Below are 25,963 nucleotides of genomic sequence, written 5' to 3'. Positions count from 1 at the left end.
TTTGTCTCAGAACCTGGTATACTGTCACTTACTCCCATATTCTACTGGCCAATGCAAGTCACCTGGTAAAGCCCAATATCAATGGGGCAGAGTGACATACCTAACATATAGACACAGGAAATGCAAGATCACATAGCATGTGTATTTTTAATACAAGGAGGGCCTGAAGAATTGGGACAATGAGAGAGCCAATCCACCTTTCAACTCATACTGTATGTAGCCTGAGCTACAGTTAGAGCTCACAAAAAATGACCTGTCTCAGGTCATATAATCTTTCAATCTAATCAGTTTCTTTCCAAAATGTCTATTATGGAAAGCCATTTACATTACAAGTAGATGTATGTGAGATAACTTTGCTTGGAATTTTTCACTAACAGGAAAAATAGGTTGGTATTTTCTAATAACATGGTATACACTATTAATTAAATGTCACTTCTTTAAAAAATGTCACCATCAATGTTTTTCAAACTATTGGGGGGGGCTATTTTTTAATTTCAAGAAGCCATAGACCTATAATTTCATAAAATACAATAAAATTAATTGCTGAGACTGACTTTTTTAATAAGCAAAGACATAAACTTAAGCCCATGGTTTTAGGAAAGTACTTGATCACATTGCTATGAAAGTTCCTAAATACTCAATTTCTGTGCTTATCTTACTTAAGATTAACAGTTAATAATAGAGCAGGATTAATCTAGGGACCACACTTTGAGAATCAGTGTCCTAGATGATGCCACCATAACCAGGTCCCTTCAGCCCTAAACCTTAGTATCACTGAATAATAGCAGTTTGAACACAAAACTAAGTTGCTAAGGACTTGAAATTAAATTTGACTTAAACCCAAGTTTACTTAACTATTAATTCAATTTGCCAGGCTTTTTTGTTCCCCAGGATTCCATGCTTCAGTTTTTAAGTAAAAAAGAAAAAAATAGAGGGCTTTGTCAAATAGCCATATCCTGCTTTATGATTTTTACTATGTTTTTCTTGATTCTTATGGCAATGCCTTTTAGAATTTCTATCCACACTGTACACACACAAATTACGGAAATTTCCTTGGCCACATCCTGAGGCTACCTTAATTGACTGTTATCAAGCTGTGCTTTTTAAATGTTCCAGCATTTGATCTTTTTAAAATGCTTCTGAGACTTAACTGATGTCAAACTGGCTGGTCTAATTTCCTGCTATGTTTTTAAATCTCTTTTTTTCCTTAAATAATTGGGTGTTGAATTAGGCTGTTTTTTTTTCTTCTTCCTCAAGGGATCAGTACTAAATTTAGTTAAGTTCTGACCCACAAAGTAAAATCCTATTGAGTGCTATCAATTCCCTATATTTGGACCTGCTGTCTTTGAAGGCATAGCTACCCTGGAGTCCAAAAAAACTAAAGTGTGCTTACTCAGCCCAAGTGAAGGGGGCTTTATGGACCTGGAGGTATCAGATGACCTGGAGACCAGATTTGAGAATGGGATTTGCTGAACTTTGTCAGGACAGAGAACAGTCCAGAAGTCCTCCATGTGATAAAAGGGGAAAATAAAAGAGCGATGAGGTTGGTACTAATGCTGAAACAACAACCTCTTTCTAGGAATACTTTCAGCAGAACATGGTCTCAATGCATGTCCAAGACTCACAACCAACCACCAAGCTTTCTGGCCCCTCCACAGTGCTGAAGGGTCACTAAAAAGTGTTCAGAGTTGAAGTAAATCTCCTAAATGCTCCTCCTGAGGTGTGTGTTTTTTATTATTACCATAGTTGCTGATTAAATAAAACTCATGAATACTGAATCACTTCTATTCTTTCTTGGAAACTCTTTCTTCCTAAATAGTAATGAGCAGCCTAAATTCAATTTCTTTTTTAAAAAATTTATCTTTATTGTTGAAAGTATTACAGATGTCCTCTCTTTTTATCCATTGACCCCTTCTTCCAGACATCCACCCCTACCCCGCCCTAGACCTTCACCACACTACTGTCTGTGTCCATGGGTTTCTTTGGAGCAGGAAATGGTTTATTTTGGGCCCTTTTTATGTAATGCCCACAAATCAGTTGATCACTCAGTCAAAACTACTGAAGAAAAAATAAAATCAGTTTCAGTTGAGCTTAAATGTCCCATCAATTCAGACAAAAGAGTTGATTCTGTAGACAACTGAGACACAATCTTCACGACATGACAGTCTCATTCATTACATACTATTCTTGCAGCCTCATTGAACACAACATCTAGGTAACTTGTTATCTCCCAGAGAACCCCACAGTGATAAGACCTCAGGTAAATGCTAAACAAACTATTAAAAGTCATTTGTATTTTTTAATAAGGCTTATAAAATATTTTACCCTAATAGTGCACTCACAGGTGGAAATCCCAGTAAGAAAATCTTTAGATGTTTTGTAGAATCAAAATGCTAAGTATTTGCATTCAGTTACTGGCTTTACTTAAAGTGATAACAGTAACAATTGCAAATTCCTCCATCTTAGTTTCCCCATATTCCCTTCAGGTGACCCTAGGGAATTCTCCCTCCCTTTCCCCATCAGCTTTACACTTCCTAGCTCCTAGCACAAGGAAGAACTCCTGAGACATGTGGACCCCTTACATTTTATATGAACCAAGAAATGTTGGCTTTAATCTCTACTCCATGAGGTTTTGTGCTAGATACCACAGAGAAACTCACAAGGGCTGATATGCCATATTTTAAAGTATAATTTTACATTCTGTATAAAATATGTAAAAGAGGACAGACTACACTTAAAACATAATATAAAATAGAAATAATAACCAAAATCTGTTGTGATAGTACTATATATTTACATACACATATTTATATAAATTTATATTTCTATTAATTGAATACATTAATGAAAGCAGCAATAGATTGAAAGAAAAGATCCCAATAAATCTGACACTGTTATTGTATTAGTCAGCTTGGGCTGCTATAACAAAATACCACAGATTGGATGGCTTAACAACAGAAATTTATTTTCTCACAGTCATGGAGGCTAGGAATCCAAGCTCAAGATGCAATCAGGGCTAGTTTCTAATGAGACCTCTCTTTCTGACTTGTAGATGGCCAAATTTTCTCTGTGTCCTCAAATCATCTCTTCTCTGTGAGCTCAGGGAGAGAGAAATCTATTGTGTTTCTTCCTGTTCTCATAAAGACACCAGTCCTATTAGGTTATGACTCCACCCTGATGACCTCATTTAAATTTATCTCCCTAAAGGCGCTGTCTTCAAATACAGTCACATTTCGGGTTAGAGTTTCAACATATAAATTGGGGGGGATAGGCACAATTCAGTTCATAACATTTATAAATCACAAAATAATCATATAAAGCAATGGGAGTATTTCTTTAATAAATAGTACTAAGAAAAATATGCTTTACTCCATACCAAATTCTAAACAGATTAAAATTAAATCACAAGAATCAAGAAAGAGAAAAAAGTATTTATCACAACTAAGAAGATTAAAATAAAAAGATAAATTAAAAAGGATCAAAATTCTAAGAGTAAGAAAATGAAAACACCTGTATAAAAAAGTAACATTTAAATAAAAAGGAACACAACAGGTTGGTGGAAATGACATAAATAGGAAAAGGAATAGCAAAAGAATAAAGATACATATATACTTTTATATATTATATGCTTATATAAAATATAAGGAACCTAGAAAATGCTCGAATACTGCTAAGATTTTATTAAAGAAATGCATAATAAAGGAAATACAAATATAAAATTAAAAAACATGACAAAAATGTATTGTATTTATCAAAAATAATTAAAGCAATAATGAATAATATTTTGAACCTAATAACCAATTTTTTAAAAAAACATAATGCTAGGGCTAATACAGGAATTATATGTTCTAAAACATTACTAAAGACTATGCAAATCATAAGTCTTTTAAGAAAGCTTTTGAGAAATATATATCAAAAGTGTTAAAATATTTTCCATCAATTTAACACAATAACCCATTTGGAGGAATATATTTCTCTTAAAAACACCAAAAAAGTTATATAATGATGTTCCTTACCTCTGAAGCATACAGGTGGCTGCCTACCTAGCCACCTGTGATAGTTAATTTTATGTAACAATCTGACTGAACCATGGGGTGCCCAGATATTTGGTAAACATTATTCTGGTGTTTCTATGAGCATATTTTTGGATTATATTAACATTTAAATCAGTAGACTGATTAAGCAGATTGCCCTCCATAATGCAGGTGGGTCTCATCCAATCAGTTGAAGGCCTGAATAAAATAATAAGATTGATTCTCTCCCAAATAAGAAGAAATTATCCTGTCTGATGGCCTTCAAACTGAAAAATTGGCTTTTTTTCCTGCATTTGGACTTGAACAGAAAAATCAGTTCTTCCTGAGTCTGAGTCCTGAGCCTGCTGGTCTTCAGACTAGTAGAGCATCATTAGTTCTCCTGGTTTGCAGGCTTTAAGACTCAGAACTAAACTGTCAGCTCTCCTAGGTCTCCAGCTTGCTGATCAACCTGTAGATTTTGGGGTTTGCCCACCTCCACAATCATGTGAACCAATTCTTTATAATAAATCATAAATGATGATAGATGATGATGATGATGATGATGATGATGATAGATGATAGATAGATGATAGATATAGATGATTGATGATAGATAGATGATAGATGATAGATAGATAGATGATAGATAGATAGATAGATAGATAGATAGATAGATAGATAGATAGATAGATAGATAGATAGATAGATAGATAGATGATATAGATAGATAGATAGATAGATAGATAGATAGATAGATAGATAGATAGATAGATAGATAGATAGATAGATAGATAGATAGATGATAGATAGATAGATAGATGATAGATAGATAGATAGATAGATAGATAGATAGATAGATAGATAGATAGATGATGATAGATGATAGATAGATAGATAGATAGATAGATAGATAGATAGATAGATAGATAGATAGATGATAGATAGATAGATAGATAGATAGATAGATAGATAGATAGATAGATAGATGATAGATAGATAGATGATAGATAGATGATAGATAGATAGATGATGATAGATAGATAGATAGATAGATAGATGATAGATAGATAGATAGATAGATAGATAGATAGATAGATAGATGATAGATAGATGATAGATAGATAGATGATAGATAGATGATGATGATAGATAGATAGATAGATAGATAGATAGATAGATAGATGATGATAGATGATAGATGATGATAGATAGATGATAGATGATAGATAGATAGATAGATAGATGATGATAGATAGATGATAGATAGATAGATAGATAGATAGATAGATAGATAGATAGATAGATGATAGATAGATAGATGATAGATAGTTAGATGATAGATAGATGATAGATGATAGATAGATGATAGATAGATAGATGATAGATTAGATAGATAGATAGATGATAGATAGATAGATGATAGATTAGATAGATAGATAGATAGATAGATAGATAGATAGATAGATGATAGATAGATAGATAGATGATAGATAGATAGATAGATAGATAGATAGATAGATAGATAGATAGATAGATGATAGATGATAGATAGATGATAGATGATAGATAGATGATAGATAGATAGATAGATAGATAGATAGATAGATAGATAGATAGATAGATGATAGATAGATGATAGATTAGATAGATAGATAGATAGATAGATAGATAGATAGATAGATAGATGATAGATAGATGATAGATAGATAGATAGATAGATAGATAGATAGATAGATAGATAGATAGATAGATAGATAGATGATAGATAGATGATAGATGATAGATAGATAGATAGATAGATAGATAGATAGATAGATAGATAGATAGATAGATGATAGATAGATGATAGATGATAGATAGATAGATAGATAGATAGATAGATAGATAGATAGATAGATAGATAGATGATAGATAGATGATAGATAGATAAGATAGAAAGATAGATAATCTTCTATTCATTCTATTTCTCTGGAGAAACCTAACGAATACACCATCATTTCCACTTACTCTTTACCAGCTGAAATTCATTGTGGTTGGGGGTAGGAATGGCCAGCCCTAGAATAAAATAGTGGTTATCCAAGTCAATCATAACAACCCTATTGTTTTTTGCAGAGCTGAGTCTTATTTGGACATATCACCTGATTCTGGACATTAAAACTTAAAGTGAAGTCTGCTGGGAGCTCCTGAGAAGGATTTTCTCTCTGACAAAAGAGAAACATGAAGAAAAGGACCTTTTTTCTCCCACTCTATTCCATCTGGCTTGGAGGTTACCCTGCTCCTCCTATTCCTTTCTTGGTGAGTCAGAGGGCTTTTTAAAGGCTATAACAAGAACTGCAAGAAACTTGGTGATTATGTTTAGAAAGAATGTCCCAAAGTTCTCTGACCATGGAATTATTTCTGGAGGAACACCTATTACCTGGTGACACTCTGGGAATCACTGCACTTGACTATGTGTCTGAGCCTACACTTCAGGCCACAAGCACTATGCTTTGGTGGGAAATACAACTTTTAAGAAAACAATAACCCTACTATAAATAACTTACATTAAGAACTGTTCTCAGTCATATGCTGAAGTCTCTGAAAACCAAAATTGCCCAAATAATTGCTCTTCTGAATCTGTGTGAACTTAGAATAAACTCTTACTAGTATAAAGCTCTCTATATCTTGCTACCTTTTTCTAATAACACAGGTCTCTTATCATTGGCACAATTATAAAGAACCCAGAGCTGAATTTCCATCCACTGTACCATTAGAAAAGTTTCAGAAAGGAACTAAAGGCAGGAACTAGAAACATGCAGCAATTTTTCAGAAAGTTTGACACAGAATTTAGACTTTAGGGCAACTATTGATATTAACTGCAGACTCCACAGTTAAATAACAATGTCTTTTTAGTTCTTTCATTTGCTGTCAGGTTTATATTTAAAACTTATGTAAAGCATCCACATCTTCCACGTGATGAATCAGTGTAGACTTTAGCTTTGCCTCGCACGAGTGGCCAAGCAATACATTTAGCTCTTTATTCCTAAGGGGAGTCTCCAGTTGCTAACTTTATTACAATACCTTATTGAAAGTGTGTAATTTCAGTTCCAAGTTTCAAATTGTGTTTTATTAGTGAGACTTATTTGCTGTTCCCTAGAAAGTGATTTGAAGCCTGTGATAATTATAGAACCATAGAACTATAAAGCATATCCAGAGATTACCTTGCTCACATCCTACTCTTAAAGCCTTGGCTAAGCAAGGTTCTAGACACTTTGTCCTAGAGGAAATGATTATGTATTTTCTAAATGTACTTTAAACTCGTGTTTAAAGATCCTGACCAATACGTATTGCCCATCTTCATATTGGGAACAATAAATAAAAAGGGATCTCCTACCAGATTGCATCTCCTACCCTACAATCTGGTAGGAGACCCCTTACTATACTGTAATCTTTTCTTTCTACCAAAGTCCAAACTACTGATTCAGCTCTTAGGTTGTTTAGATTTTGCTTTCTTGAATTAAACTCACTCATCTAACATTTAATTTATCTTCATTTCCATGTCACTCGGGCTCACTCTTCTTATAGCTATCTCTGATCTGTCAATAATGTTCCCATTTTCCTGATCACCCAAGCTTAAACTTTAAAGTCATATTGGATTTCGTCCTTTCCCTCTGGGCACACATCCAATGTCATTTTTTATGGTGTGTCTTTCTAATGTGTCTCTTGGTTACCATTTTTTCCGTTTCTGTTGGTGCTGCCCCTGCCTGCCGCAGTCCAGCTCCCTACTGCTTCTCACCCTTGTCAAACTTCCTAATTGGTGCTTACATCAGCTGCAGATTGAATTCATCCACACATAACACAAACCCTTACCCATATGTACAGCATCTTGAAAAAAATAGTTATTTTTTCCCCCACACAAATATGGGACTGGCAGTTCCACAAAATCATAAGGAACCCAAGAAACTGCTGGCTCTCCATACCTACATTCTTAGGGTCTTGGGCAATTTAATTGCCTAAGGCTGTCTCACACTTTTAAGGAGCATTTTCAGAAGACCTAAACTACAACTTCAGCTAACATTACATTGGCCATTACTAGACAATGCCACTCCTTACTTCAAAGAAGAATGCCAGATTCGGTTGCATTTGTTTATTTCCATTTCAAGCTGTTGTGTCATCAACCCCAGTAAAACTTGAGCCCTGTAAGGAAGAAGGAGGATGACTATTGGGTAGAAGATCAGGAGAGTCTGCAACAGCATCCTTAACTTCAGACTCGCCAAGGAACATGGCAACATGAACCTGGATGCCAGAGTGATCTTCCCAAAGCACAGCTCTGACCATGTCAAAGCCTGTCAAAACCATTCATTCAGTGCTTCTTTTCATGGCATCCAAAATGAAGTCCAGGCTCCTGGACTGCCAATTAAAAGCTACAATAATCAGGCCCCAACTTAGTTTTCCATTACTCCACTCCAGGAAGCCTACACTGAAATCAAACTGACACAATTGCTGTCTCTAGCTCCACCTTTTCAATGCACCTGGAATGATCCCTCCACTGTCATCTTCAGGTCTTATAATTCTCTCCATTTCTCAAAGCTCAACTCAAATTCCACCATTCCTAAGTTCCTGATCACTCCTCTTCTACTTGCCTTTAATGAACCTCTAATAACAGTAACACATACAGAAGGGTTTTATTTCACACTTCTCTGTGCTAAACTTATTATGCAAATTATCTCATTTAATACTGACAACATTCCCTGGAAGATATATTTTATTATCCCCATTTTACAGAAGAGACATCTGAGACTCAATCTAAGAAACTCACTCAAGTCCACACTGCTAGTTAGTAATAGTCAGTGCCATGTGGAGGCAAAAAAGTGTTTCCCCCCCATCACACTAGGTTAACTCTCTCTAATGAAGCACCAGGCTCATGGTCTGAAGTTCTCTATTCTCTATGATTCTTTTTCTGACAAGGAGTGTATCATATTAACATCCCTAGTCCTCATATCTATAAAAGGCATCACTCCTCTAAAAAAAATGGTAAATACCTCTAAATATTTAACAGTATACCTGGGAGTTTTGCTTTTAGGGCATTTTTCATTCTGCTAACTTTTGTTTCAGCCTACTTCCGAACCTCTTTATTTTATGCACTATAAATTCTCTTCAGAAAATATAAGGTGGGGCAAAAGTAAGTTTGCAGTTGTGAGTACATGAATCAGAGTTTATTCCTGTATTAGCATTCATTTATTATTGTACTACTTTCCATATGAATAACTGTAAACCTACTTTTGCCCCACCTTGTAATATAAATAGTACTCTGTTTTTAAGAAGAGTTGTACAATGAAGGGGTTTTTTGCTACTTTTTTTTTGAGAAAATTTTCAAATTTATAGAAAAGTAGAGCATAGTATAGTGAATCCTATATGCTCCTGCACTGAACCGTTCTTAACATTTTGGGTATTATTTGCTTTGCGTAGTGTCTCTCTGAGGTGGCATAAAGCAAATGATGGACATGATGACATTTCTTCCCTACGTACTTCAGTATGCACTCCTAAAAAAACACACAATAAAGACACTCTCCTCTATAATCACAATACCATTATCACATCTACCAAAATTCACCAAAAATCCTTAATGAAAATGAATACTCAGTTTGTACTGAATTTTACAGCTTCTCAGAAATGTCAATTTCATCAAACCAAGATCCAAGCAAGTACCACATTTTGTTTTCCATTTTGTTCTTATGTCTCTTTTATATATATATCTTTATTGATTTCAGAGAGAGGACAGGAGAGGGAGAGAGGGAGATAGAAACATCAATGATGAGAGAGTCATTGATCAAGCCCACAACCCGGGCATGTGCCCTGACTGGGAACTGAACCCCAATCACCTGTAACCTAGGTCGACGGTCAACCGCTGAGCCACGCCTGGCCGGGCTTGTTCTTATGTCTTTTAAGTCTTCCTTAATCTAGAAATGTTCCTCTCTTTCCCTCCCCCTCATTTTTCTCATGACAATGACTTATCAAAGAGATCAGGCCAATTGTCCTTTAGAATGTCCCACTTTCGATATCTCGTTGCTTCCTCTTTTAAACTGTGTGGGCCGTGAACTAGAATTTAGGTTTAAGTCTTCATTTGATTCAGGTTATACATCGGTGGCAAGAATGCATGATGACAGTCTTTACTAAAAAATAGGTAAAAAACCACAGATCTGCTGCTGCAAGGTAACATATTGAACAGAATTTTAATATGTTATTTCTTTAAGAGTCTTTGGCGATAATAGTAGGTAACAAGTGGGAATGATTGCAAACGCTTTAATTCAATTTGAGCATCACCTCCCTCTTTTTGTTGTGTGAATAGAATTTCTGAGAATGTATGTGTATTTTCCAAGCATTGCAGTATACCATAGATCTCAATCTTATCTACACTCCTCTCTAACAAGTTGCCTCAAAGAAAAAGAAAAGAAAAAAATGGAAAGAAAACAAAATTCCCATCAAGCATTATCTTCCCATGTGATCATTTATGACAGCTTGAGAATGAAATTGAGCCTAAACTGCCAACAGCTATATTTTCATAAGCGAAGGCCCCACACTGATTGCCAGTGGTAAAATAGTACAATAAAAAAAGCAAAACAATGTGAACTGCTCACACAACACCAAGCAGCTTTTCCAGTTTGCTTTGTTTAGCAGCTCTTTCAGTGTTGTGGAAACAACACTTCAGTTCTGGTTGAGAGGGTTCTTTTATTATAACACAATGCAATTTTTTCCATAGTGACTTGTGTATAAATAGTAGGCCGTAGTCCTGTAAGCATATCTACCCACACTCCAGAAACAGCATAAATAATATCCAAGTGAGAAACAATTGTATGGTTTGCCACACATGAATGTCTGGCTTGTGATAATAGGCTGGTTGGCTATCACGGGGGGGCAATAAGGTTCCAAATGCATTGGCCTTCTATTTTATAATCACTGTGTTTCAGGGATGTTGGTATTGATATTGTAACCTAATATATATTTTTTAATGTTTTGTTACATACTAATTACCTGGGATATCAATACCACTGGCAAATTATAATAATAGTTAACATCAGTCTACAGGTTACTATATGCTAGGCTGTTAGTACTTTGCAAGCATTACCTCATACCTCACTTAATCCTCAAATAAAGAGGAAATTCTGCTATAAATATTAATATTGTGTTCTTTTTGCTGATAGAGAACCTAAGATTTATGAGTGCATAGAAACAGAGTAGAATGGTGGTTGCCAGGAGTTGGAGGGTGAGAGGGATTGGAAAGATGTTGATCAACGAGTACAAACTTTTTGTTATAACATGAATAAGTTTCGAGGATCTAATGTAGAGCATGGTGACCATAGTTAATAATACTGTACTGTATACTTGAAAGTTGCTGAAAGAGTAGATCTTAAGCGTTCTCACCAAAAAAAATATTTTAAATGAAGGTAAACATGTGAGACAATGAATATGTTAATTTGATTGTGAGAAATATTTTACAATGTGCATATATATCAAATAACCACATTGTACACTTTAAATATGCACATTTTTATTTGTCAACTACACCTCAATAAAGTTGTTGAGGGAGAAACTAGGGCTTCATGAGTTTAAGTAAATGATCAAGCCAGTCTGACTCCAGAGACTGTACTGTTCAAACTCCTCACAGTTTCTCCCATAAGTGTTGTCATGGGAGAGAGAGGGAAGAGTCTATGAACATTGCTTCCGGTATAAGAAGGTGTCAGCTATCGATTCTCCTGAAGCAAATAATTAATAATATAATAATAACAATGACAACAACAACTATCCTGCCACCTTTGCATACTTACTTATCTCACCTTGTCATCAATGGGGACCATCCCCATGGCCAGAGACCTCAGGTGGACAAAGTAAAGTGAGTACACACAGCCAAGGTGGTGTAACTGGCACATTTCCCATCAGGTTCCAAACTACAATAGCCCAAAGTGAGCATGTTCTAGTGACAGAATCACCACGGATGCCTATTCACAGTTTCACACAGATGAAATTCACGCAAGTCAGTCACTTCTCCCCCACCCTAACACCATTCAGAGTCAACATCTAAATTTCGTTACCACAAAGAAGGAAGGAAAAATTGGAGGATGATGAACCGAAGCGAGAAGGTAACTTCTATTCCCAATAATATGATGATTGAAATAACATAACACTTCACGCTATGGAAAACCCTGAAAGTTACAGATACAATATGACAAACAACTTCTAAAACACATACCCAAATTCATGAAAAAGTAAGAGAAATCTCCAGAAGAAACATAGAGAGAGCCTGAATCTGTGGATGTTTAGGGATAAGAGATGAGATCAGTTGCCAAGTTTAGTAGCCAGAGAGCTTGCATTTTTGAAAACCACAAATAAATAAGATATAAGATCTTGGGTCATCAATAGCATGTGGTTGCAGGTGAGAATTCCATCTAAATCAGAAGCTCAGGACTCACAGGAAGCAAGATTTATCAACAAACCCAGAGAGAGACAATAAAATTTGTCTCTAAACTCTAAGTGAAAAAACAAGTCTTCCCTGATAATTCATAATCATTTATATGAGTCTTAGGTATGAACTTACACTTTTTGTGAATTAATATTTCTTATTAAAAGATATCCTAAGTCCAATTAAGATTTAGGACACAAAAGAAAACCCAGACAAAATGAAATTTTACTTTTCTATGGGAAGAATAAAGAAAAGTGATGCAAAGAAGCCTTCTAATTCAAGAGAGAAATGAGCTCTTCATAGGTTAGGAGAAAGCTATGGCAACTTCTTTGCCTGGAAGGTATCAAAATATGATCAGATGGAAGAGTACGCCTGCCAAAGAAAGAGAGACATTGAAGCGTTGAGGGGAAGTGAGCAGAGTCTTAAATGGTAGTGTAAGCTGGCAGGTGGATTCAAATCTAGAAGAGTCCCAAATGCAAATCAAAGCCTGACAATTCACCATACACATTGCTAGTGCTCCACCTTGTACTCTGATGAAAAAGTATCAGTGAAAGAGGAGCTGAAATCTAAGAAATATTTCAGAAACCCACTCATTCCACAGGACTTACATTCCAGGGCCTTGCTGCAGTTTAATTCAAAGTTAAAACAAAAATATCTGAGCCTTCACTTCAAATCTTCCAACCCAAACAATAACAAAATCAAAAAGTTGTCAAGAATGAAAGTTGGGCTATTCATAGGTGAAACTCAACATAATCAAAACCAAAGACCAGCTATAGCTAAATTCAAATCTAGGAGAACACGGTAAAATCAGTCTTCAGTCTACCTTTAAGTTAAAATAAAAGACTTGTATTCTCTGTTAAAAATATATATATATATATTCTTCCTCCATTGTTATTTTACATACAAAGTCTGGAATACAATACAAAATTATGAAATTTATGAAAAATCAAGAAAATGTGATCCCTAATTCATGAAGTCAACAGAAGCAAGCCCATATAAGACCCCATTATTAAGTTAGAAGTCAAAGTCTTTAAAACAACTTTTATAAGTATGTTAAAGAATTTGTAGAAAAAGATGACATCATGGGTAGGAATATGTGGTTTTTGAAGAAAAATCAAAACTTGCAACAGGACCAAATAGAACCCTAGAATTGAAAAAACACAGTATCTAATAAAAAAAAAAAAAGCTAAGATAAAATTTTACAATGTTATACTTTAGAGTATGAATTTCACCTACATGGGCTTAGCAGAAGACTGGAGACTGCAGGAAGGCATCAGTGAAACTGAAGACAGGTTATTATAAATGATTTAAATGTAATCATAGAAAAGACTGAACAATTGAAAAGACCGTGAGTGTACACTCTGTGTAGTCTTTCTAAAGTTAATTAACTTTTTTAAAATTGATTTTTAGAGTGAGGAAGGAAGACAGAGAGAGAGAGAGATAAACACCGATGTGAGAAACATCGATCTGTTGCTTCCCACCTGCGCCCTGACCCAGGATCAAACCCAAAACCCAGGTATATGCTCTGACTTGAAATTGAACCTGCCACCTCTTGGTGTATGGAAAAGATGATACTCAAACCAACTGAGCCACACCAGCCATGGCTAAATTAATTTTTTAATTTAATTATTTAAAATTAATTTAATTATTAACTTTCTAAACTTCATTGCAAAACTTTATATTTTGAAATCAACTCTAGAAACAGAATGCTAACTGGTATAAATATGTTCTATGTTTTAAAACCAATGTGAAAATAACTATTCAATAAAAGGAGAGCAACATGGAAAAAAAAAAAAAAACAAAAAAACAGCATGAGTGAACTTTGGTAGAGATAATACCAAGGTGTCTAGTATGCATTTATTGGGGGGGGGGGGAAAGCAGAAAAAATTAGAGCCAAAAAAAATTATTTGAAGAAATGATGCAAATTTTTAAAAAATTGGTGAAAAACAATAACCCACACAGATCCTAGAAATGAAATTAATCCCCAACAGAATAAATATATCAAAAAACATTGAGGTACATCATACCCAACTACAGGAAACTAATACTAAAGAGAAAATATTAGAAGCACTCAGAAATAAAGAAGACAACTTATATACAGGACACAATTACAAGGTGGGGCAAAAGTAGGCTTACAGTTGTGAATAGACAAAACAGTTTCTTCTTAGATTTTTTCTAGTTTATTATTATTTATTAATTATTGTATTATTTTCCATACAAACAACTACAAACCTATTTTGCCCCACCCTGTGTAAGAATCACAGCTGACTACACTTCAGAAACAATGCAAACCAGAAAATAAGTGAAACAATATATTTTAAAATCTGCAAAAGTGAATGCTAATACTCTACAGCAAAAATGCCTTTCAAAAACAGAAAACAAATTAAAGGAAATTTCAAATAGGAAATGGTGACAGTATTTGTTGCCAGCAGACTTGCATTATAAGAAACGTTAAAGGAAATTTTTCCGGCTGAGGAGAAACTATGCCAGATAGAAATTTGGATGTGCAGAAAGAAATAAAGAAAATTATAAATGGCAAATATATAGATAAATAGTTTTTAAAGATCTCTTCTCCTTTCTTAATTTATAAAAATTATCTTTAAAGCAAAAATAAAAACTATGTACTGTGGGGCTTACATAAATGTAGAAAAGTATATATCAACAATAACACAAAGTATTAGAGGGTGAAAGGAAATAGATTGTTGTAAGAATTTTATAGTGTACATAAAATGGTATAAAGTTAATTCATGGTAGACTGTGATAGGTTAAGATGCATATTGTAAAACAGAAAGTCTCCACCAGAGCATTGTTTTAAACTAATAAATCTCTCTGAAGAAATAGAGGAGATAAAGTGGAATACTAAATAAAATTTAATCGATCCAAAAATATATAATAAAAGGAAAAACAAAAATGCAAGTGAGAAAAAGCAAATATCAAGATTGTATACATAAACATGGTCACATTAACAATAACCTTAAAAATAAATGGAATAAGAATTAAATTAAAGGCAAAAATTACAGACTGGATAAACAAATAAACAAATTAACAGTAAAAATTATCCAACTGGATAAAAAGTATCAAGAAATAGCTACTGGTATATAATTGTTGTTGATCAATACAACAGGATAGAGAATGCAAAAACATACCCACACATATAAGATCAACTGATTTTTAACAAAGGTACCAAAACAATTCAATGACAGTGGATACATATTCTCAACAAAGATGCTGGAATATATATAAATGTAAAAAAGAATAATAATAGTGAACCTTAGCCTTACCTCACACCTTATCTCAATCAAGCCAGAAAATAAATGGAATAATACATGTTAAAATCTGAAAAAGTAAATGTTAATTATATCCAGTAAAATACCCTTCAAAAACTGACAATGAATTAAAGATATTTCAGATACACAAAAATAAATTTGAAATGGATTAAAGGCCTAAACACAAAAGCTAAAATTATAAACATTTAATAAAGGTATAGAAATGTTTCCTAGAACGCAAAAAGCAAAACTTTAGAAGAAAAGAAATAATATACTGGACTTCATCAAAATTAACATTTCTGTTTATCACAACACTATTTAAAATGAATTAAAAAAACATAGATTGGGAGAGAAAAAAATATATTTGGACAGAGAAAAGATGGTAGAGAAGACATATCTAGAATTTAAAAAAAACTAGAAATTTCAGGAAAGCTGGAAAATTCACAAATTAAACAAAACATTCCTGTACAACCAATGGATGAAAGAGAAATTAAATAGAAATTTCAAAAATATCTTGAGATAAACGAAAATGGAAACACAGCATACAAAAACTTATGGGATGCAGAAAAAACAATTCTAACATTGAAGTTTATAACTAGGAACATATACATTAACACAAAGAAAGATCTCAAACAACCTAATATTAAATCTCAAGGAAGTAGAAAAAGAGCAAACTATGCCCAAAGTTGGGAAAATAAAGGAGATAATAAAGATTAGGGAGATTAGGAAAACAATAGAAAAGATGAACAAAACTAAGAGTTGCTTCTTTGAAAAAAAATAAACAAATATGACAAACCTTTAAGCTAGATTAACCAAGAAAAAGGGGCAGGGGAGATCTTAAATAAAATCAGCTATGAAAATAGAAACATTAAAAGAAATCCTACAGAAGTACAAAGGATCATAGAGCCTAGTGTGAACTATTACACCCAACAATATCAATATGTATTCCTTATAATCAGAAAGAAGTAACATTAGAAAATGAATTACTTATCTCTTCAGTTGACTTCACCTGTAAAACTTAGGCCAAATTTTTGTTTAATTATTATTTTGATAGCTCTATTTATTCATTTGTAATAATTTTTAATACAGTATTTCAGAGAATAATACACAGATACCCATCCATCCAGAATTAATAAATACCAATGTGAATGCATTTGTTCTCATTTTTATAATTTATGAAAAATTACAGACCTTGTACTTCTCCATAATTTCAGTGGGCCTCATCCAATCAATTGAAGGCCTGAAGAGAACAAAAAGGCTGACTTTCCTGTGAGAGAAGGAATTTCCTCCTGCTCAACTGCCTTGAGCTGAGACATTGCTTTTTTCCTGCCTTTGGACTCAAACTACAACATTGGCTGTCCTGGGTTTCCAGCTTGCCAAAAACTGTAGATGTTGGGACTTCTTAGCCTCCATAATCATGTCAGGCAATTCCTCGTAATAGATTTTTTGATATATATATATATATCAATATATTATAAATATTCTGTTTCTCTGGAGGACCCTGATTAATACAAACACCATTGCTCTTACGGTTAAAGTTGATGAGTGAATACAGCCAGATGTCTAAAATGAAAAAAGAAGAATTTAAGCTAAATAAGTAGATGTGCTAAGTTCACAAAAAAATAAAGCTTATATTCAAAGAACTACTCTCCGCACAGTGAGAAAACTACCTAATGTCACTAAATTCACGGAATACTTGCTTTAAAATAACAATATAGAGGACAAGGAGAGGCATATTTAAGACACAGCACCATGTTTCAGCTCTGCAGAACTCTATTAAATATTATTCCACTCAGGATTCCATAAGAAAGGAACACTTGCATTTCAGAGCAAGATAAACATAGTGGGTTAGATCAGGAGAGCCTTTCCCATCCATATTTAACATAAAGTGTTAAGAAGATAGGCTTTCCAAGAACAGAGGGTTGGGGAACATCCAATTCGCCAGCCTCCCAGCAGCATTGGCTGCTGCCCAGTTCTGGCCAGGAGGCAGCAGATGAGTCAGGACAGCAGGATTTACCCCTGACCTTTAGCAAGAGACGGCCCAGACTGACCACCACTACAAGAGCTACAAGATAAACTGATAAGCAATGAAAGTGCAAAAGAGCGAATAGGAATTACAATCTGCAGCAAATACTGTAGCATTTGGGTTGGTTAGCAGAACAAATGGGTGACATTTAATCTGTGTCTATATTAGAAAGTCTTAACTTTAAAAAAATTTAACTTTTAATTTAATGCTGCATTTTAGCAGTGCACACACAAAAAATGTTTGGGGCAATTGTTGTTTTTGTTTGAAACATTATTTTTGTTTCTGTTGTGATTTGGTGAAAACAAATGGCAATCTGACAACTAACACCTATTTCTAAATATAATTTTATTGAAAAAGAAACCTTGCCCAGATTGGAAAATAATACATTTCTAGCATGGAGAACTACACAGAGCAACAGGCTCAAAAGAACTGGATTTGTATCCGTTTGGCCACTTCCTGTTTGTATAATCATAGCCAATAATAATACTAAGAAAAGGAACTATTTACTGGGAACATACTGTGGGCAGCAATTGGCTCAGTACTCTACAGTTATTATCACATTTAATTCTATAGAACTATGAGTTAGATTATGATTTCCATTTTTGTACCTGCAAAAGCTGAGTTCAAAAAGTTTAAAATGCATTACCCAAGGTCACGTAGCCTTGCAGACCTTAGATTTTTTTATCCATAAAGCTTGGGTTCCGAACTAAACAACCTCAAAAATTCTTTTCAGCTCTAACACCTATGATGTTCTTTGAGAGAATCTTAGAAAAGAGAGACTATATCACTATTAGCATTTCCCCATAATGTTCCACACAATCTATAAATTGCAATCACAGACAGATATTTGTTGAAAATTGCCTAGTTTCATTTTTAAAAAGTCAATCCCTAAATATCATAGGTTTTATTAAACCAACTCATAAAATAAGTGATCACAGTCACAGACTTGAAACACACAAGCACTTCAAAGGAAAAGAAATCTTTGCAGTAAACCAAATAAGACCCAGGATAAAGTAATGACTTTACAACATTCACTCTCACTCAGTTACAGCGGTGAAGCCAGTGGGGGATTCACTTAAAAAAAGAGCAGCGGAGTATTAATGTCTCTACCTAAGTTTTAATGTTTTGTTTTGTGTATTTCAGCAAACAGGCTGAGTGGCTTTGTAAATACTTTTTTTCTCAGTAGGCTGAGGGACCTTCATTAGGAAGGCTTTGGTGTGATTCATTTGTTGTCATTGTCATCCTCAACTCCATTTAAGTCCACCAGGACCCAACTAACTCAAGAAACTGGATTTTATTTGGAGACAGGGGCCACTGAACAATGACCTAAATGTGATACATAATCCTTAAGGAACGGAGGGGTAAGCAATAGAGAACCATTGAAAACCAAAAGCAATGTCAACATTCTGTGAAAGGAATGATAAAAGTGCAAATCTGAAGTTGTCTGGGAAACCAAAAGGTAGAGTTACAAAACCAAGAGGGAAAACAAAATACGTTTCCCAGAACTCAATGCCCATAGGATGGAAAAGCAAAAACCCAAAAACTTCAGAAAGTGATGAAAAATGACAGATCCATAAAAAAATAAACTAGAACAAAAATGTAAGTAAGAGAGAAGTTATAGTTTCAGGTGGTACTAAAGTATAGTGGGACCACGATACATTACTTTTGTATCAACAGAAAGTTGAAACTGGCTTCAAAATTAGATTTAGGACCTATTATATATTTTAAGGAGAAATAAAAAAACTAAAAGCATTATTTAATGAGAGTTTTTGAACATATTCTTAATGACACTTATTTTAGATTTTCAAATTCTTTTGCAAAAATGTAGTTTTAATATTGTATTCACAGTACAACTCCTATAGTCATCCCGATCCACCTCCACCTTGTTTGAATGATAAAGAAAATATTGTCACTCATTTTACAAGTATATTGAACACCTATTGCTGTGTGTCTCACTAAGCCCTGGAAATAAAAAAGGTGAAGTTTCACATTCCTGCTCTCAAGTAATTCACAGTCTAGTAAAGATGAAAGATGATTAAACAGTTAATTTCAACACTATTTAAATAAAGTGCTATGATAGGAATGACACGGTGCTGTAACAAGTTTGGCCCTAAGAGTGTTGAAATCTGTGTTGCTCAAGGTAGAGACAATCTGCTACTTTAAAGCTGCCAGCAATTTTCTTAATCATCCTTGGAGACGGAAGGCTGCCCTTTAGCAGGATATATGTGTATTCCGAGCAACCCAGCTCACATACCTAGCTTTATCTCCCACACTATAGCAAAGAAATCAAACAGAAGAGAGTGGTCAATTATGTATGTCAAGCTTTTCCAAATGATTCTTCTCAGCCACTCATTCCTGTCTTGTGTTATAAAGCAAGGAGAGACTTTCTCCAACAAGACAACATTCTAATTGCCCATATAAAGAACAGCAATTACTTTGATGGCTATATCACACATCAGGGCCCAGGGTAGGGAAATCCACATTATATTGTGACAGCATGGTACCACGAATTTGTTTAATAACCAGCTTATCTTGTCTTTTGTTGGCAAAGTAAATGAAATTCACATTTTTTCCTGAACGAAGAGACTTCAAAATCCAAGGCTGCTTGATTGGGTCTACATTTTTATGTGTCCGTTTCATCTACCATGCTTCATTCAAAACTATTAGGCATAAAAGAAAGGTAGTCGGTCTCTTTACAATCATTAACCTTTAAAGTTTCTCCTCTACAGAGAATTCACTCTCAAGACTCAGAATCATTTACTGGTGAGGAATATTAGCTTTTTCAATAACATGGGACCTGTGTTTTCAACAGAATCCCTTTATTTTTCAGATTGTAAACTCACTAACAACGAGAACCTTTGCTAACATGAACATAGAGGAAACAGTATTGTTCAAAGGGTCCCTCATCTAAGAAAGAAAGAACAAACAACAGACACACACCCCTATTATTTGTTGGTCAGGAACTGTGCAGATGAAAGGAACAGAGTTGCAGGCCATTCGAAAATCTGTCTTTACTCTAGGACCCCTCACCACTTACTTTCGCCATAACAAAACAAAAAGGGGAAAAAAATCATTACTTTTTTAGTATGTGTCAGGAAATTAGTACTTTGTAATTTATTATTTCTCTTTCAGAAAAAGGGGCCATTACCTTCACAGCCATTCCTCACTAACTCTCCATTCCATCTCACAAACCCTCTCACCCCCACCTCTGTCGATTCACTGATTCAGTGCTTAGATCCTTCCTTAAATTTTCTCACATAGGACCCTCCCCTCCACCATCACTGTCCTTGCCTTAAACAGTTCAAACTTCTCTTGGATGTCAGTCCTTTCATTCATTCTCCATTCGAGTCATCAGCATGTTCTTCCCAAACTATCAGCCTCATTACAAACCTTCCTTCCTCAAAATTCTTCTAAGATGATTCTAAAATTCTTCAAAGTTCATGTCCAATTCCTTAGAATGGTCTCCTCTCACCACCCACCACTTAGCTGTAATCCCAGCCCCAAGGTACAGGGTAGGGTGATGTCCACAATTGAAAGAGCTTACTATTGTCCCATAAAGCCATCAGCTATAGTCAAGAAGCAAGTACAAGCAATTGTTCAGTTTTGGTTTAAGTCTTTTATGTTCTAGGCCTTAAGGGAGAAGAAATTCAGTCTCTTCCTGAGGTCTTTGGTGTAGAATTTTGGGGTATCACACAGGGTCACATAGAGTGGATATTGTGGTTGCCGCTCCAAAATAAATATTTTTCCACTGGAGGATACTTCTCTAGCTCTCTCATTTCTCCTTTCTTCTATTGGGAAACAACTTCGTAGCCTGGCTGGATTGACTCCAGGAGGCTCTGACTGGTCTAAGCCAAGTGAGGCTGTGGCATCCTTTTGCCACAGGAGGCGACTCAGAGATGGGCATATAATCCAGCCCGGAACACTCCTCTGGCCCCTAGGAATTGCTTCAGAGGCAGGCACATAATCTAAAATACTCCCATCATAATAAAGCTCTGGACTTTGATGAATGTAGGAAGATATTCTGTCTTTTCCCCTGGCTGTGAAGAAATAGGCCTGTAGCCTGGAGCTGCTAGCAGCTGCTTTGCCACTACCATAAAGTCAGACTAAGGATAAATCCAATACATATGGGGGCTAGGAGCAAGGCAAAATACTCAGAGAACCACAGAAAAATGAGGCTTCATTCCCGAGGACATTGTGGACATTTGGGTTTTTATTACATAAACCAATAAATTCCCTTTATTGTTTAAACCCAGACGTGCCACCTAAACCATCCTGACTTACTCTGCACCCTTTCCCCTTTCCCTCTGCAGCACAGTCCCTTGATCCTTATAAATTCTTTCCTCTCCCCACCACCACTCCATCTATTTTATCTCTGGGTTTAAGTAGAGGCTGTCAGTATTTAATTTCCTTCTTTTGAGCCAGTTGAGACCTAGAAGCGGGTGGGTGCTTCTGACCCTGTGGACAGAGAAGCAAGAGCCTCTCCGAGTGCGCTGGTCTCAAAGTTAAGCACCTTAGGGACACTTGGGCTTTCCTTTCTCCATATCTCCATCACAGTTATTATGTTAAAGAATGGTTAGCCTTTGCCAACTTGAATTGCACTCCCAAACGTCCCCTCCCTTAACCTGACTTAAGTTCACAGCAAGGCCTGGGAAAGCCAGGGAGAAAGGGAGGGTGGGGGAAGGAGAGAACCATCGCTCCACAGTGCACACCAAATCGCCTGCGGTGCCCTGAAGGGAATGGCTGCTAAACAGTCCTCTGCCTGTTCCTGCACCCCTCCCTCTGCCGGAGCGCCTCACCTGGACTCATGGCCTCACAGATGTTGGCCCGCCTTTTAAGACTTAGCTAAGGGGTGAGGTTATGAAGCTTCCATTATGCCATACAGACTTCTACATAGTTCTTAGCACTCTTTTTTAATACTTGCTTGTATTTAATTCTGACTCCCCTACCAGACCCAGACAATAAATGACACTTGACGTATTGAGGTGATCACTTCATAAGTTATAGAAATGTCTTATCACTATGTTGTACACCTGAAATGAATATAACATTGTATGCCAACTGCAACTGAAATTTTTAAAAATGTTTTTAAAAAGATAGCATGAGAAAGCACTAGCACAGTGACAGTCATACAGAAGCCACTCAATAAACATTATGTTAGAAGATAAAAATCAGTGTAAGAAAAATAAGTATTGTGGTAGCTGTTTGTCAAAAATAACGAATTCCCTCCCAGCACATGGTGGGATTATAATTCTGTGCTTTCTTATGGTTCGGTAGGGTGAGCAGAATTAAGACATGCTACTTCTAGAGCAGCGATTGTCCACCTTTTTCATTTTATGGCACACATAATCACTATAGTTCAGCATCACACCAAAAAAATTACTTTTTACTGATCTGACAAAAAAATAGGATGGCTATTGTTGTGTTGGTTGTTGAAACTTTTTTTAATTGACAATCTAAAGGAAAAGAGGTCAGTGCCCCTGACTAAACAGTCAGGTATTGCAAGTTTTAAAAATCCTTTCAGCACACTGGTGGAAATCGCTGTTCTAGAGCACTTTATTACCCCTGTGAGACCCCGAGAGAGACTGGCTGTTCTATAAGAGTGGATCCCTGAATGATTATGATGACCCAAACTTTCTAATGATCTGTGATGAGCATGAATCTTGAGCAAGAAATAACCCTGTGCTGTTTTAAGCCAGTGAAGGTTTTTTGTTACTGTAGTAAAACATAGTCTGTCACAACTGATTCAAGTGTAATATAATCTGTCCAAGGAAATGAAGTCATTCAGGTACTAATAACACATCCTGATGGAGTGATTTCACCTAAAAGTAAGCTCTTTGGACACTGATAGTATTATACAAAGCATAGATTATATATCACTTAAAATTCTGGGAATTAAGAAACTTCAGGTACAAATAGCATGAAAACGACTTCTCATTTCATCTAATGTTAAAACTTCAACTGACAAACCAAACTCTAAAATTAGAGGCCAAAGGAAAGTGAAAATAGCTCGGACTCTTTACCATGCACTTCACACTCCAGGCCCAGTAGGGGCCAAGGCTGCCAGAGTAATTGAGGTCTGTCTGCTGACTGCTGTTACCCCAGATGCTGTGGCTAATAATTATAACCAGGCCTTTCCCCCACCTTTCCTCGTTTCTTTCTTAGCATGAGTCAACAAACTTCGGTTTTAAGCTCTGTAAGGGGCACTAGTCTTTCTTTTGTTCTTTGCAGAAGGAGGAATATTTTTAGAAAATAACCTTACTAGTTTCAGAGTGGGGTCGTGACCAACCACAAAATGAGAAAAGTGTATGTTCCAGAGGGCTCGAATGCCCAGTTATCGGACTTGAGCTCTCTGACTCCAAACCACAGAGGCCTCGCCATTCCGTACTAGCTCGGGTTGCAGGAGCAATTTGGGATGACACACCCTCCTGTGCTACCTGGGGCGTAGTTTCCAGGGACTGAACAGGGTTTGGGGTTTTAGAGTAGAAAATAAAATCACATCAACATTAAGTTTCGTAAACCTTCACATGGGCATGGCACCCCAAATTTCCCAGAGATAGCTAAGTTCTTGCAATAGAAAGAAACAAAGGGCAGTCTCTTTGCTGGGGACAGTGTGTGCGCTAAGTCTCCTGGGCTCACAGACAACTGGGGAAGCTCAGTCTGTGCAACTGATACCACGTCCTGGACATCGCCCATGTCTCAAAAGGAGAACACACAATTGTTCTCGACAGATGTGGAAACGAGACTCCTGAAACCCCGCCTTCTTCCCTCCCCATGACTCCTCCACTCCTCTAATTGAAACAGCACTCCGGAACCAAACTGTCCCTTTCCAGAGTTCGTTAACATTTTCTGAGAACAGTCCTGCGTAATTCCTAAACTGAGCTGGTTTTCTTTATGTTGTGGCAAAGTGCAATTACAGTTTAAAAGGAATATTTATGTACATTAGTTAACGACATCATTGCAACTTACTGCTCACCCATCAACACTTAATTAGTGTAAGCATAAGTAACATAATTGCTCCAAGGCATGCATTTACTAGTAATGTGAGGTGATTTCATGCACTGTGCACATTTTAAATATCTGCTTTATACTCTGTCAGGCTGAGTTTTTTAAATCAATAAGGGATATTTACATGGATCAGAAAGCGGTCTTCGTCCCTATTGTAGACAAATACACTGTTGTGGCCTTCTGAAACATTTCATATCCCACAGGATTTTTAAAGCCATAAAGGTTAAAAATAGGGCGTAGACCCAGTCCTTCGGGATAAGGAGAACCCCCTAATGTATGCAGCAGCATCCACATTAATCATATGTGTTGTCCTCTTTCATTTACAACTATTTAATGTGCATTTGAATGTCGCTTCAGGCATTACAAATTCTAGTTAAGAAAGATTTCTTCAAAATCTAGTGGTTCTGTAAATGGGGGGTTTCAAAGCCCCCTCAAAACTTGCAAATAGTACTAAAAATAGTAAAGTGGCCTTCCTACAATGCACATTTATTCAAAACAGCTCCCTGCAGAGAATTCCCCACTGGTTTTTTTTTTATGTCCCAATGTCAAGTCCAAACCCCAGCATAGGACAACATCGGCCTCCCTGATCTGGCTCTTCTCCACCTTCCAGCCTCCTGAGAGATGCACTCTGATCATTCCCAGGACTGGGCCTGTCTCTCTACCTTGTTCATGCTTTGTCCCTTCCTGCCTGGGGGTCTCTGAGCTCCTTCTAGTCTCAGCTCAGTCATGCATCCCTATTGAGTGCTCTTCTCTCACCTCTCTGCATGAATCACACAGGTGGTGTTACTCCTGCATGTCTCCCCCATGAGATACAGGACAAGACTCAAATGATGAATTGGCTTTCCCTTAACTGATAGTCATGCAACTATGGTGAACACAGTTCCCTACAGGGGCAGAATGGTACAGTGAATGAGAACCTGGGCTTTAGAGGAAAAGCATCCTCAATTCAAGGTGACTTTAGAGAAGATGATTCTTTGTGCTTTGGGTTCCTCATTTATAAAATGGGGAGAAATGGTCTAAATACCAACCTCTGACCAACCTCTGACCAACCTCTGACTCTGGTTTACCGTAGTTGGAGGTTTTAGGCTATGGACATGGATTTTCATCCCTGGCTGTCTGTCTCTCTCCTACTCAGGTCCATCTTTCCCTGTGAATCTCATCTGAGGGCTTGCCGTGCCTCCTGCACGTGTCCACCTCTACTTCCCAGCATCCCAGC

This window comes from Miniopterus natalensis, chromosome 12 (genome assembly GCF_054644295.1).
Source record: "Miniopterus natalensis isolate mMinNat1 chromosome 12, mMinNat1.hap1, whole genome shotgun sequence".
In the NCBI taxonomy this organism is placed as follows: Eukaryota; Metazoa; Chordata; class Mammalia; order Chiroptera; family Miniopteridae; genus Miniopterus; species Miniopterus natalensis.
Note: the sequence above shows the minus strand (reverse complement) of the source record.